Source organism: Chiloscyllium punctatum, chromosome 22 (assembly GCF_047496795.1).
Source record: "Chiloscyllium punctatum isolate Juve2018m chromosome 22, sChiPun1.3, whole genome shotgun sequence".
Taxonomy (NCBI): domain Eukaryota; kingdom Metazoa; phylum Chordata; class Chondrichthyes; order Orectolobiformes; family Hemiscylliidae; genus Chiloscyllium; species Chiloscyllium punctatum.
In genome coordinates, this window is record NC_092760.1 from 28,015,189 (window position 1) to 28,031,355 (window position 16,167).

Below are 16,167 nucleotides of genomic sequence, written 5' to 3' on the forward strand. Positions count from 1 at the left end.
CACTGAACTGAGAGGACTGATAGTGAAACAACATTCAATTGTGAGTACCGATCGTGAAATAACACTGAACTGTGAGTACACAAAGAGAAACAACACACTGAGCTGAGAGTCCAGATAGAGAAACAACACTGAACCGAGACTGCAGACAGAGAAACAAATACTGAGCTGAGAGTCCAGATAGAGAAGCAACACTGAACTGTGAGTACACATTGAGAAACAAATCTGAACTGACAGTGCAGATAGAGAAACAAGACGACACTTAGAGTACAGATAGTGAAACAACACTGAACTGAGAGGACATACAGTGAAGCAACATTGAACTGTGAGTACAGATAGAGAAACAACACAATGAACTGAGATTACAGATAGAGAAACAAGAGTAAACTGAGAGTACAGATAGAGAAACAACTCTGAACTGTGAGGACAGATAGAGGAACAACCCTGAACTGTGAGTACAGATAGAGAAACAACACTGAACTGAGAGTACAGATAGAGAAACAACACACTGACCTGATAGTACAGATAGAAAAACAACATACTGAACTGAAAATACAGATCGAGAAGCAACACTAAACTGAGAGAACAGATAGAGGAACAACACACTGAACTGAGATTACAGATAGTGAAACAACACTGAACTGAGAATACACATAGACAAAAACACACTGAACTGGGAGCACAGATAGTGAACCAACACAGATCTGAGAGTACAGATAGAGAAATAACATACGGAGCTGAGAGTCCAGACAGAGAAGCAACACTGATCTGTGAGTACAGATAGTAAAACAACACTGAACTGTGAGTACAGATAGTGAAACACCACTAAGCTGAGAGTACAGATAGAGAAACAACACTGAACTGTGAGTACAGATAGTGAAACAACACTGAACTGAGAGGACTGATCGTGAAACAACATTCAGTTGTGAGTACAGATAGAGAAACAACACTGCACTGAGAGTACAGACAGAGAACCAACACTGAACTGTGAGCACAGATAGAGAAACAACACACGGAACCAAGAGGACAGGTGGAGAATCAGCACTGAACTGAGAGTACAGATAGAGAAACAAAAATCTGATCTGAGTATAGATAGAGAAACAACACTGAACTGCGAGTACACATAGAGAAACAACACAATGAACTGAGAGCACAGATAGAAAAAAAACACTGAACTGTGAGTACAGATAGTGAAACAACACTGAACTGTGAGTACAGATAGAGAAACAACACACTGAACTGAGAGTACAGATAGAGAAACAACACTGAACTGAGAGTGCAGACAGAGAAACAAATACTGAGCTGAGAGTCCAGACAGAGAAGCAACACTGAACTGTGAGTACACATTGAGAAACAAATCTGAACTGACAGTGCAGATAGAGAAACAAGACGACACTTAGAGTACAGATTGTGAAACAACACTGAACTGAGAGGACATACAGTGAAGCAACATTGAACTGTGAGTACAGATAGAGAAACAACACAATGAACTGAGATTACAGATAGAGAAACAAGAGTAAACTGAGAGTACAGATAGAGAAACAACCCTGAACTGTGAGTACAGATAGAGAAACAACACTGAACTGAGAGTACAGGTAGAGAAACAATACTGAACTGTGAGTACAGGCAGAGGAACAACACTGAACTAAGAGTATAGATAGTGAAACAACACTGAACTGCGAGTACAGATAGAGAAACAACTCTGAACTGTGGGTACGGATAGAGAAACAACACTGAACTGTGAGTACAGATAGAGAAGCGGTACTGAACTAGAGAAACAGATAGAGAAATAACGCTGAAAAGTGAGAACTGATTGCGAAACAACACTGAACTGAGAGTACAGATAGAGAAACAACACACTGACCTGATAGTACAGATAGAGAAACAACATACTGAACTGAATATCCAGATAGAAAAGCAACACTAAACTGAGAGTACAGATAGAGGAAAAACACACTGAACTGAGAGTACAGATTGAGAAACAACACACTGACCTGATAGTACAGATCGAAAAACAACATAATGAACTGAATATCCAGATAGAAAAGCAACACTAAACTGAGAGTACAGATAGAGGAAAAACACACTGAACTGAGAGTACAGATAGAGAAACAACACTGAACTGTGAGTACAGATAGTGAAACAACACTGAACTGAGAGGACTGATCGTGAAACAACATTCAGTTGTGAGTACAGATAGAGAAACAACACTGCACTGAGAGTACAGACAGAGAAACAACACTGAACTGTGAGTACAGATAGAGAAACACCACACGGAACCAAGAGGACAGGTGGAGAATCAGCACTGAACTGAGAGTACAGATAGAGAAACAAAACTCTGATCTGAGTATAGATAGAGAAACAACACTGAACTGCGAGTACACATAGAGAAACAACACAATGAACTGAGAGCACAGATAGAAAAAAAACACTGAACTGTGAGTACAGATAGTGAAACAACACTGAACTGAAAGTACAGATAGAGAAACAAAACAAAGCTCTGTGAATACACATTGAGAAACAACACATTGAACTTGGAGAACAGATAGAGAAACCACAGTGAGCTGAGTGTGCAGATGAAGAAACAACACTGAACTGAGATTACAGATAGAGAACCAACACACTGAAATGAGATTACAGATAGAGAAACAAGACTAAACTGAGAGTACAGATAAAGAAACAACTCTGAACTGTGAGTAAAGACTGAGAAACAACACTGAACTGTGTATACAGATAGAGAAACAACACTGAGCAGTGAGTACAGATAGAGAAACAGCACTGAACTGTGAGTACAGATAGTGAAACAACATTGAACTGAGAGGACAGATAGTGAAACAACATTGACTTGTCAGTACAGATAGAGAAACAACACACTGAACTGAGTGGACAGATAGACAAACAACACTGAACTTAGAGTATAGAGAGTGAAACGACACACGTCCGAGAGCACGGACAGAGAAACAACACTGAACTACGAGTACACATATAGAAACAACGCACGGAACTGGGAGCACAGATAGAGAAAGAACACTGGACTGCGAGTACACATCGAGAAACAACACACGGAAATGAGAGAACAGATACAGAAGCTACACTGAAGTTTGAAAAAACATTCAGAAGGAACAGTGAATAGAGATTCATAAACAACACTGAACTGAGAGTAGAGATGGAGAATCAAGACTGAACTGCGGGTGCACATAGAGAAACAACACACTGAACTGGGAGCACGGATAGTGAAGCAACAGTGAACTGAGAGGACAGACAGTGAAGCAACATTGAACTGTGAGTACAGATAGAGAAACAACACACTGAAGTGCGATTACAGATAGAGAAACAAGAGTGAACTGAGAGTACAGATAGAGAAACAACACTGAACTGAGAGTACAAATAGAGAAACAACACACTGACCTGATAGTACAGATAGCAAAACAACATACTGAACTGAAAATACAGATTGAGAAGAAACACTAAACTGAGAGATCAGATAGAGGAACAATACACTGAACTGAGAGTACAGACAGGGAAACAACACTGAAATGAGAGTACAGATACAGAAACAATACTGAACTGTGAGTACAGATAGAGAAACAACACTGAACTGAGAGTACAGATAGAGAAACAACACACTGAGCTGAGAGTCCAGATAGAGAAACAACACTGAACTGAGAGTACAGATAGAGAAACAACACACTGACCTTATAGTACAGATAGAAAAACAACATACTGAACTGAAAATACAGATAGAGAAGCAACACTGAATCAAGAGAACAGATACAAAAACAACACACTGAACTGAGAGTACAGACAGTGAAACAACACTGAACTGAGAGGACAGACAGTGAAGCAACATTGAACTGTGAGTACAGATAGAGAAACAACACACTGAACTGAGATTAAAGAAAGAGAAACAAGACTAAATTGAGAGTCCAGATAGAGAAAGAACACTGAACTGTGAGTACAGATAGAGAAACAACACTGAACTTAGAGTACAGATAGAGAAACAACACACAGAACTGGGAGCACAGATAGAGAAACAACACACTGAGCTGAGAGTACAGATATTGAAACAACACTGAACTGAGAGGACTGATAGTGAAACAACATTCAATTGTGAGTACCGATCGAGAAACAACACTGAACTGTGAGTACAGATAGAGAAACAACACACTGAACTGAGAGTACAGATAGAGAAACAACACTGAACTGAGACTGCAGACAGAGAAACAAATACTGAGCAGAGAGTCCAGATAGAGAAGCAACACTGAACTGTGAGTACACATTGAGAACCAAACCTGAACTGAGAGTGCAGATAGAGAAACTAGACTACGCTTAGAGTACAGATAGTGAAACAACACTGAACTGAGAGGACAGACAGTGAAGCCACAATGAACTGTGAGTACAGATGGAGAACCAACACACTGACTGAGATTACAGATAGAGAAACAAGAGTAAACTGAGAGTACAGATAGAGAAACAACTCTGAACTGTGAGGACAGATAGAAAAACAACATACTGAACTGAAAATACAGATCGAGAAGCAACACTAAACTGAGAGAACAGATCGAGGAACAACACACTGAACTGAGAGTACAGATAGTGAAACAACACTGAACTGAGAGGACAGATCTAGAAACAACACACTGAACTGTCAGTCCAGATAGAGAAACAACACTGAACTGAGAGGACAGATCTAGAAACAACACACTGCACTGTAAGTCCAGATAGAGAGACAACACTGAACTGAGAGTACAGATAGTGAAACAAAACTGAACTGAGAGGACAGATCTCGAAACAACACACTGAAGTGTAAGTTCAGGTAGAGAAACAACACTGAACTGGGAGTACAGATAGCGAAACAATACTTAACTGCGAGTACAGAAAGTGAAACACCACTGAACTGAGAGGACAGATCTCGAAACAACACACTGAACTGTAAGTCCAGATAGAGAAACAACGCTGAACTGAGAGTACAGATAGAGAAACAACACTGAACTGAGAGTACAGATACAGAAACAACACACTGACCTGATAGTACAGATAGAAAAATAACATACTGAACTGAAAATACAGATAGAGAAGCAACACTAAACTGAGAGAACAGATAGAGGAACAACACACAGAACTGCGAGTACAGATAGTGAAACAACACTGAACTGAGAGGACAGATCTAGAAACAACACACTGAACTGTAAGTCCAGAAAGAGAAACAACAGTGAACTGAGAGTACAGATAGAGAAACAATACTGAACTGTCAGTACAGATAGAGAAACAACACTGAACTGAGAGGACAGATCGAGAAACAACACACTGCACTGTAAGTCCAGATAGAGAAACAACACTGAACTGAGAGTACAGATAGTGAAAAACACTGAACTGAGAGGACAGATCAAGAAACAACACACTGAATTGAAGTTCAGATAGAGAAACAACACTGAACTGCGAGTACAGATAGTGAAACAACACTGAACTGAGAGAACAGATCCACAAACAACACACTGACCTGTAAGTCCAGATAGAGAAACAACACTGAACTGAGAGTACAGATAGCGAAACAAGACTAAACTGAGAGCACAGATAGAGAAACAACACTGAACAGTAAAAACAGATTGCAAAACAACACTGAACTGTGAGTACAGGCAGAAAGACAACACTGAACTGAGATTACAGATAGTGAAACAACACTGAACTGCGAGTACACAAAGAGAAAAACACACTGAACTGGGAGCACAGATAAAGAACCAACACAGAACTGAGAGTACAGATAGTGAAACAACACTGAACTGAGAATACAATAGAGAAAAACACACTGAACTGGGAGGACTGCACAAAACTGAGAGTACAGATAGAGAAATCACATACTGAGCTGAGAGTCCAGATAGAGACGCAACACTGAACTGTGAGTACAGATAGAGAAACAACACACGGAACCGAGAGCACAGATGGAGAACCAACACTGAACTGAGAGTACAGATAGAGAAACAAAACTCTGATCTGAATACAGATAGAGAAACAACACTGAACTGCAGGTACACATAGAGAAACAACACACTGAACTCAGAGCACAGATAGAAAAAAAACACTCAACTGTGAGTACAGATAGTGAAACAACACTGAACTGAGAGTACAGATAGAGAAACAAAACAACGATCTGTGAGTACACACAGAGAAACAACACATTGAACTCGGAGAACAGACAGAGAAACCACAGTGAACTGAGGGTGCAGATGCAGAAACAACACTGAACTGGGAGCACAGATAGAGAAACACCACTAAGCTGAGAGTACAGATAGAGAAACAACACTGAATTGTGAGTACAGATAGTGAAACAACATTGAACTGTGAGTACAGATAGAGAAACAACACACTGAACTGTGAGTACAGATAGAGAAACAAGACGAAACTGGGAGTACAGACAGAGAAACAAGACTAAACCTAGAGGACAGATATTGAAACAACACTGGACTGCGAGTACACATAGAGAAAAGCAAACTGAACTGGGAGCACAGATAAAGAACCAACACAGAACTGAGAGTACAGATAGAGAAACAACACACTGAGCTGAGAGTCCAGATAGAGAAGCAACACTGAACTGTGAGTACAGATAGTAAAACAACACTGAACTGTGAGTACAGATAGAGAAACAGACCTGAACTGAGAGTACAGACAGAGAAAGAAGACTACAGCTAGAGTACGGATATTGAAACAACACTGAACTGAGAGGACTGATAGTGAAACAACATTCAATTGTGAGTACAGATAGAGAAACAACACTGAACTGAGTGTACAGATAGAGAAACAACACTGAACTGAGTGTACAGATAGAGAAACAACACTGAACTGAGTTGGTAGATAGAGAAACAACAGTGAATTGAGAGTACAGACTGAGAAATAATAATGAACTGTGAGTATAGATAGAGCAACAACACATGGAACCGAGAGCACAGATAGAGAAACAACACTGAACTGCAAGTACACATAGAGTATCAACACACGGAACTGGGAGCACAGATAGAGAAACAACACTGAGCTGAGAGTACAGATAGAGAAATAATACTGAACTGAGAGTACAGATAGAAAAACAACACAGATCTGTGAGTACAGAAGGTGAAACAACACTGAACAGTAAAAACAAATTGCAAAACACACTGAACTGTGAGTACAGGCAGAAAGACAACACTGAACTGAGTACAGACAGAGGAACAACACTGAACTGAGAGGACAGATCTAGAAACAACACACTGAACTGAAAGTCCAGATTTTAAACAACACTGAACTGAGAGTACAGTTAGAGAAACAATACTGAACTATGAGTACAGGCAGAGGAACAACACTGAACTGAGAGTACAGATAGTGAAACAACACTGAACTGAGAATACAATAGAGAAAAACACACTGAACTGGGAGGACTGCACAAAACTGAGAGTACAGATAGAGAAATCACGTACTGAGCTGAGAGTCCAGATAGAGAAGCAACACTGAACTGTGAGTACAGATAGAGAAACAACACATGGAACCGAGAGCACAGATGGAGAACCAACACTGAACTGACAGTACAGATAGAGAAACAAAACTCTGATCTGAGTACAGATAGAGAAACAACACTGAAATTCAGGTACACATAGAGAAACAACACACTGAACTCAGAGCACAGATAGGAAAAAAACACTCAACTGTGAGTACAGATAGTGAAACAACACTGAACTGAGAGTACAGATAGAGAAACAAAACAACGATCTGTGAGTACACACAGAGAAACAACACATTGAACTCGGAGAACAGATAGAGAAACCACAGTGAACTGAGGGTGCAGATGGTGAAACAACACTGAACTGGGAGTACAGATAGAGAAACACCACGAAGCTGAGAGGACAGATAGTGAAACAACACTGAATTGTGAGTACAGATAGTGAAACAACATTGAACTGAGAGGACAGACAGTGAAACAACATTGAACTGTGAGTACAGATAGAGAAACAACACACTGAACTGAGACTGCAGATAGAGAAGCAACATTGAACTGTGAGTACAGATAGTAAAACAACACCGAACTGAGTGTACAGATAGAGAAACAACACTGAACCGAGTGTGCAGATAGAGAAACAACTGTGAATTGAATGTACAGACTGAGAAATAATAGTGAAATGTGAGTACAGATAGAGAAACAACACTGAACCGTGAGAACACATAGAGAAACAACACACTGAACTGGGAGCACAGATAGAGAAACAACACTGAACTGAGTGTGCAGATAGAGAAACAACAGTGAATTGAATGTACAGACTGAGAAATAATACTGAACTGTGAGTCCAGACAGAGAAACAACACACTGAACTGAGAGCACAGATTGAATAAAAAAGCACTGAACTGTGAGTATAGATAGTGAAACAACACTGAACTGAGAGTACAGATAGAGAAACAACACTGAACTGTGAGTACAGATAGTGAAACAATATGGAACTGAGAGGACAGATAGTGAAACAACATTGAACTGTGAGTAAGATAGAGAAACAACACACTGAACTGAGATTACAGATAGAGAAACAAGACTAAACTGAGAGTACACATAGAGAAACACCTGTGAACGGTGAGCACAGATAGAGAAACAACACTGATCAGTGAGTACAGATAGAGAAACAACACACTGTACTGAGAGTATAGATAGAGAAACAACACTGAACTGCGAGAACACATGGAGAAACAACACACGGAACTGGGAGCACAGACAGAGAAACAACACTGAACTGGCAGTACAGATAAACAACACACTTACCTGAGAGTCCAGATAGAGAAGCAACACTGAACTGTGAGTACAGATAGTAAAACAACTATGAACTTTGAGTACAGATAGAGAAACAAACCTGTACTGAGAGTACAGACAGAAAAAGAAGACTACAGCTAGAGTACAGATATTGAAACAACACTGAACTGAGAGGACTGATCGTGAAACAACATTCAATTGTGAGTATAGACAGAGAAACAACACTGAACTGAGTGTACAGATAGAGAAACAACACTGAACTGAGGGTAGAGATTGAGAAACAACACGGAACTGTGAGTACAGATAGTGAAACAACATTGAACTGTGAGGACAGATAGTGAAACAACATTGAACTGTGAGTAAGATAGAGAAACAACACACTGAACTGAGATTACAGATAGAGAAACAAGACTAAACTGAGAGTACACATAGAGAAACACCTGTGAACGGTGAGCACAGATAGAGAAACAACACTGATCAGTGAGTACAGATAGAGAAACAACACACTGTACTGAGAGTATAGATAGAGAAACAACACTGAACTGCGAGAACACATAGAGAAACAACACACGGAACTGGGAGCACAGACAGAGAAACAACATTGAACTGGAAGTACAGATAAACAACACACTGAGCTGAGAGTCCAGATAGGGAAGCAACACTGAACTGAGAGTCCAGATAGAGAAGCTACACTGAACTGTGAGTACAGACAGTAAAACAACTATGAACTGTGAGTACAGATAGAGAAACAAACCTGAACTGAGAGTAGAGACAGAGAAAGAAGACTACAGCTAGAGTACAGATATTGAAACAACACTGAACTTAGAAGACTGATCGTGAAACAACATTCAATTGTGAGTACAGACAGATAAACAACACTGAACTGAGTGTACAGATAGAGAAACAACACTGAACTGAGGGTACAGATTGAGAAACAACACGGAACTGTGAGTACAGATAGTGAAACATCATTGAACAGTGAGTACAGATAGAGAAACAACACACTGAACTGAGATTGCAAATAGAGAAACAAGACTAAACTGAGAGTACAGATCGAGAAACAACTGAGAACTGTGAGCATAGATAGAGAAACAACACGGAACAGTAAAACCAGACTGAAAAACAACACTGAACTGTGAGTACAGGCAGACAGACAACACTGAACTGACCACAGACAGAGGAACAACACTGACCTGAGAGGACAGATCTGGAAACAACACACTGAACTGTATGTCCAGATGGAGAAACAACACTGATCTGAGATTACTGAAAGTAAAACAACACTGAACTGTGAGTACAGATAGAGAAACAAGACTAAACTGAGAATACAGACAGAGAAACAACTGTGAACTGTGAGTACAGAAAGAGAAACAAAACTGAACAGTAAAAACAGATTGCAAAACGCACTGAACTGTGAATACAGGCAGAAAGACAACACTGAACTGAGCACAGACAGAGGAACAACACTGAACTGAGAGGACAGAGCGAGAGACATCACACTGAACTGTAAGTACAGATAGAGAAACAACACTGAAAAAAGATTGCAAATAGAGAAACAATACTGAACTCTGAGTACAGGCAGAGGAACAACACTGAACTGAGATTACAGATAGGGAAACAACACTGAACTGCGAGTACACAAAGAGAAAAGCACACTGAACTGGGTGCACAGATAAAGAACCAACACAGAACTGAGAGTACAGATAGAGAAACAACACACTGAGCTGAGAGTCCAGATAGTAAAACAACACTGAACTGTGAGTACAGATAGAGAAACAAACCTGAAAAAAGATTACAGATAGAGAAACAACACTGAACTGTGAGTACAGGCAGAGGAACAACACTGAACTGAGATTACAGATAGGGAAACAACACTGAACTGCGAGTACACAAAGAGAAAAGCACACTGAACTGGGTGCACAGATAAAGAACCAAAACAGAACTGAGAGTACAGATAGAGAAACGACACACTGAGCTGAGAGTCCAGATAGGAAAGCAACACTGAACTGTGAGTACAGATAGAGAAACAAACCTGAACTGAGAGTACAGACAGAGAAACATGACTACAGCGAGAGTACAGATATTGAAACAACACTGAACTGAGAGGGCTGACAGTGAAACAACATTGAATTGTGAGTACAGATAGAGAAACAACACTGAACTGAGTGTACAGATAGAGAAACAACACTGAACTGAGTGTGCAGATAGAGAAACAAGACATGGAACCGAGAGCACAGAGAGAGAAGCAACACTGAACTGCGAGTACACATAGAGAAACAACAGACTGAACTGGTAGCACGGATATAGAAACAACACTGAGCTGAGAGTACAGAGAGAGAAACAATACTGAACTGAGGGTACAGAGAGAAAAACAACACAGACCTGTGAGTACAGATAGTGAAACAACACTGAACAATAAAAACAGATTGCAAAACAACACTGAACTGTGAGTACAGGCAGAAAGACAACACTGAACTGAGCACAGACAGAGGATCAACACTGAACTGAGAGGACAGATCTAGAAACAACACACTGAACTGTAAGTCCAGATAGAGAAACAACACTGAACTGAGAGTTCAGATAGAGAAACTATACTGAACTGTGAGTACTGGCAGAGGAACAACATTGAACTGAGATTACAGATAGTGAAACAACACTGAACTGCGAGTACACATAGAGAAAAACAGACTGAACTGGGAGCACAGATAAAGAACCAACACAGACTGAGAGTACAGATTGAGAAACAACACACTGAGCTGAGAGTCCAGATAGAGAAGCAACACTGAACTGTGAGTACAGATAGTTGAACAACACTGAACTGTGAGTACAGATTGAGAAACAAACCTGAACTGAGAGTACAGATAGAGAAACAACACTGAACTGAGTGTGCAGATAGAGAAACAACAGTGAATTGAATGTACAGACTGAGAAATAATACTGAACTGAGAGTACAGATAAAGAAACAACACATGGAACCGAGAGCACAGATGGAGAAACAACTCTGAACTGCGAGTACAGATAGAGAAACAACACACTGAACTGAGAGCACAGATTGAATGAAAAAGCACTGAACTGTGAGTATAGAGAGTGAACCAACACAGAACTGAGAGTACAGATAGAGAAACAACACACTGAGCTGAGAGTCCAGATAGAGAAGCAACACTGAACTGTGAGTACAGATAGTTGAACAACACTGAACTGTGAGTACAGATTGAGAAACAAACCTGAACTGAGAGTACAGATAGAGAAACAACACTGAACTGAGTGTGCAGATAGAGAAACAACAGTGAATTGAATGTACAGACTGAGAAATAATACTGAACTGTGAGTACAGATAAAGAAACAAGACATGGAACCGAGAGCACAGATAGAGAAACAACTCTGAACTGCGAGTACAGATAGAGAAACAACACACTGAACTGAGAGCACAGATTGAATAAAAAAGCACTGAACTGTGAGTATAGAGAGTGAACCAACACTGAACTGAGAGTACAGATTGAGAAACAAAACTACGATCTGTGAGTACACACAGAGAAACACCACATTGAACTCGGAGAACAGATAGAAAAACCGCAATGAACTGAGGGTACAGAAAGAGAAACAACTCAGAACTGAGAGTACAGATAGAGAAACAACCCACTGAGCTGAGAGTCCAGATAGAGAAGCAGCACTGAACTGTGAGTACAGATAGTAAAAACACACTGAACTGTGAGTACAGATTGAGAAACAAACCTGAACATAGTGTACAGATAGAGAAACAACACTGAACTGATTTTGCAGATAGAGAAACAACAGTTAATGGAATGTACAGACTGAGAAATAATACTGAACTGTGAGTACAGATAGAGAAACAACACATGGAACCGAGAGCACAGATAGAGAAACAACACTGAACTGGGAGCACAGACAGGGAAACAACACTGAGCTGAGTGTACAGATAGAGAAACAATACTGAACTGAGAGTACAGATAGTAAAACAACACTGAACTGTGAGTACAGATTGAGAAACAAACCTGAACTGAGAGTACAGATAGAGAAACAACACTGAACTGAGTGTGCAGATAGAGAAACAACAGTGAATTGAATGGACAGACTGAGAAATAATACTAAACTGAGAGTACATATAGAGAAACAACTGTGAACTCTGAGTACAGATCGAGAAAAAACACTGAACAGTGAGTACAGATAGAGAAACAACACTGAACTGAGTGTGCTGATAGAGAAACAACAGTGAATTGAATGTACAGACTGAGAAATAATACTGAACTGTGAGTACAGATAGAGAAACAACACATGGAACCGAGAGCACAGATAGAGAAACAACACTGAACTGCGAGTACACATAGAGAAACAACTGTGAGTTCAGGCAGACAGACAACACTGAACAGAGCACAGAGAGAGAGGAACAACACTGAACTGAGAAGACAGATCTAGAAACAACACACTGAACTGTATGTCCAGATAGAGAAGTAACACTGAACTGAGATTACAGATAGAGAAACAATACGGAACTGTGAGTACAGGCAGAGTAACAACACTGAACTGAGATTACTGATAGGGAAACAACACTGAACTGCGAGTACACATAGAGAAAAACACACTGAACTGGGAGCACAGATAAAGAACCAACACAGAACTGAGAGTACAGATAGAGAAACAACACACTGAGCTGAGAGTCCAGATAGAGAAGCAACACTGAACTGTGAGTACAGATAGTAAAACAACACTTAACTGTGAGTACAGATAGAGAAACAAACCTGAAATCAGAGTACAGACAGAGAAAGAAGACTACAGCTCGAGTACAGATATTGAAACAGCACTGAACTGAGAGGACTGATAGTGAAACAACATTCAATTGTGAGTACAGATAGAGAAACAACACTGAACTGAGTGTACAGATAGAGAAACAACACTGAACTGAGTGTGCAGATAGAGAAACAAGACATGGAACCGAGAGCACAGAGAGAGAAACAACACTGAACTGCGAGTACACACAGAGAAACAACAGACTGAACTGGTAGCACGGATATAGAAACAACACTGAGCTGAGAGTACAGATCGAGAAACAATACTGGACTGAGGGTACAGAGAGAAAAACAACACAGACCTGTGAGTACAGATAGTGAAACAACACTGAACAGTAAAAACAGATTGCAAAACAACACTGAACTGTGAGTACAGGCAGAAAGACAACACTGAACTGAGCACAGACAGAGGATCAACACTGAACTGAGAGGACAGATCTAGAAACAACACACTGAACTGTAAGTCCAGATAGAGAAACAACACTGAACTGAGAGTTCAGATAGAGAAACTATACTGAACTGTGAGTACAGATAGAGAAACAAGACTAAACTGAGAGTACAGACAGAGAAACAACTGTGAACTGTGAGTACAGAAAGAGAAACAAAACTGAACAGTAAAAACAGATTGCAAAACACACTGAATTTGAGTACAGGCAGAAACACAACACTGAACTGAGCACAGACAGAGGAACAACACTGAACTGAGAGGACAGATCGAGAGACATCACACTGAACTGTAAGTACAGATAGAGAAACAACACTGAAAAAAGATTACAGATAGAGAAACAATACTGAACTGTGAGTACAGGCAGAGGAACAACACTGAACTGAGATTACAGATAGGGAAACAACACTGAACTGCGAGTACACAAAGAGAAAAGCACACTGAACTGGGTGCACAGATAAAGAACCAACACAGAACTGAGAGTACAGATAGAGAAACAACACACTGAGCTGAGAGTCCAGATAGTAAAACAACACTGAACTGTGAGTACAGATAGAGAAACAAACCTGAACTGAGAGTACAGACAGAGAAACAAGACTACAGCTAGAGTACAGATATTGAAACAACACTGAACTGAGAGGACTGACAGTGAAACAACATTCAATTGTGAGTACAGATAGAGAAACAACTACTGAACTGAGTGTACAGATAGAGAAACAAAACTGAACTGAGTGTGCAGATAGAGAAACAAGACATGGAACCGAGAGCACAGAGAGAGAAGCAACACTGAACTGCGAGTACACATAGAGAAACAACAGACTGAACTGGTAGCACGGATATAGAAACAACACTGAGCTGAGAGTACAGATAGAGAAACAATACTGAACTGAGGGTACAGAGAGAAAAACAACACAGACCTGTGAGTACAGATAGTGAAACAACACTGAACAGTAAAAACAGAATGCAAAACAACACTGAACTGTGAGTACAGGCAGAAAGACAACACTGAACTGAGTACATACAGAGGATCAACACTGAACTGAAAGGACAGATCTAGAAACAACACACTGAACTGTAAGTCCAGATAGAGAAACAACACTGAACTGAGAGTTCAGATAGAGAAACTATACTGAACTGTGAGTACAGGCAGAGGAACAACATTGAACTGAGATTACAGATAGTGAAACAACACTGAACTGCGAGTACACATAGAGAAAAACACACTGAACCGGGAGCACAGATAAAGAACCAACACAGAACTGAGAGTACAGATAGAGAAACAACACACTGAGCTGAGAGTCCAGATAGAGAAGCAACACTGAACTGTGAGTACAGATAGTTGAACAACACTGAACTGTGAGTACAGATTGAGAAACAAACCTGAACTGAGTGTACAGATAGAGAAACAACACTGAACTGAGTGTGCAGATAGAGAAACAACAGTGAATTGAATGTACAGACTGAGAAATAATACTGAACTGTGAGTACAGATAAAGAAACAACACATGGAACCGAGAGCACAGATGGAGAAACAACTCTGAACTGCGAGTACAGATAGAGAAACAACACACTGAACTGAGAGCACAGATTGAATAAAAAAGCACTGAACTGTGAGTATAGAGAGTGAACCAACACAGAACTGAGAGTACAGATAGAGAAACAACACACTGAGCTGAGAGTCCAGATAGAGAAGCAACACTGAACTGTGAGTACAGATAGTTGAACAACACTGAACTGTGAGTACAGATTAAGAAACAAACCTGAACTGAGAGTACAGATAGAGAAACAAGACTACAGCTAGAGTACAGATATTGAAACAACACTGAACTGAGAGGACTGACAGTGAAACAACATTCAATTGTGAGTACAGATAGAGAAACAACACTGAACTGAGTGTGCAGATAGAGAAACAAAACTGAACTGAGTGTGCAGATAGAGAAACAAGACATGGAACCGAGAGCACAGAGAGAGAAGCAACACTGAACTGCGAGTACACATAGAGAAACAACAGACTGAACTGGTAGCACGGATATAGAAACAACACTGAGCTGAGAGTACAGATAGAGAAACACTACTGAACTGAGAGTACAAAGAGAAAAACAACACAGACCTGTGAGTACAGATAGTGAAACAACACTGAACAGTAAAAACAGATTGTAAAA